Here is a 957-nt window from a genome sequence, read left to right as displayed (position 1 = left end):
TTTTTTTTTTTTTTTGAGACGAAGTTTCACTCTTGTTGCCCAGGCTAGAGTAGAATGGCACGGTCTCGGCTCACTGTGACCTCCGCCTCCCGGGAGGGAGTGATTGTCCTGCCTCAGCCTCCCAAGTAGCTGGGATTACAGGCGCCCACCACCATGCTTGCTAATATTTGTATTTTAGTGGAGATGGTGCTTCACCATGTGGGCCAGACTGATCTCAAACTCCCGATCTCAGGTGATCTGCCCACCTCGGCCTCCCAGTGTTGGGATTACAGGCGTGAGCAACCATGCCCAGCCAAGGGTTTTTACCTCTAGCTGGCCTCCGGAGGTTACAAGTTTGAAAACAGGAGGAGGAAACCCAGAGAGTTGTAAACTTACGAGGGTCTGGGCTCTGAAAAAGATCCAGAGTTTCTTTCTGTGCTGATCGCGCTCACACAAACATGGTGAATGTTCCTAAAACCCGCCGGACTTTGTGTAAGAAGTGTGGCAAGCACTATCCCCACAGAGTGACACAGGGCAAGGATTTTGGCGTGCCCAGGGGAAGCAGTGTTATGGCAGGAAGCAGAGTGACTGTGGTGGGCAGACTAAGCCGATTTTCTGGAAAAAGGCTAAAACTACAAAGAAGATTGTGCTAAGGCTTGAGTGCGTTGATCCTATCTGCAGATCTAAGAACGCTGGCTAAAAGATACAAGCGGCCAGTAGCAGTGGCTCATGCCTGTAATCCTAGCACTTTGGGAGGCCGAGGTGGGCGGATCATGAGGCCAAGAGTTTGAGACCAGCCTGGCCAAAATGGTGAAACCCCATCTGTACTAAAAATACAAAGCTTAGCCAGGCATGGTGGTGTGTGCCTGTAGTCCCAGCTACTTGGGAGGCTGAGGCAGCAGAATCCCTTGAACCTAGGAGACAGAGGTTGCAGTGAGCCAAGATCTTGCCATTGCACTCCAGCCTGGGTGATAGAGT

At 51.3% G+C, this 957-nt stretch overlaps 1 protein-coding gene across 2 annotated transcripts in view; it reads left to right on the top strand.

Annotated features, from left to right (window-relative positions):
* NLRP2 (NLR family, pyrin domain containing 2) overlaps positions 1-957 on the top strand; it is a 31,194-nt gene that overhangs the window by 6,186 nt on the left and 24,051 nt on the right. The window lies entirely within an intron of this gene.

Source organism: Colobus angolensis, unplaced genomic scaffold, assembly GCF_000951035.1.
Source record: "Colobus angolensis palliatus isolate OR3802 unplaced genomic scaffold, Cang.pa_1.0 Scaffold96, whole genome shotgun sequence".
Taxonomy (NCBI): domain Eukaryota; kingdom Metazoa; phylum Chordata; class Mammalia; order Primates; family Cercopithecidae; genus Colobus; species Colobus angolensis.
This window is presented reverse-complemented; position numbering and strand designations above follow the sequence as displayed.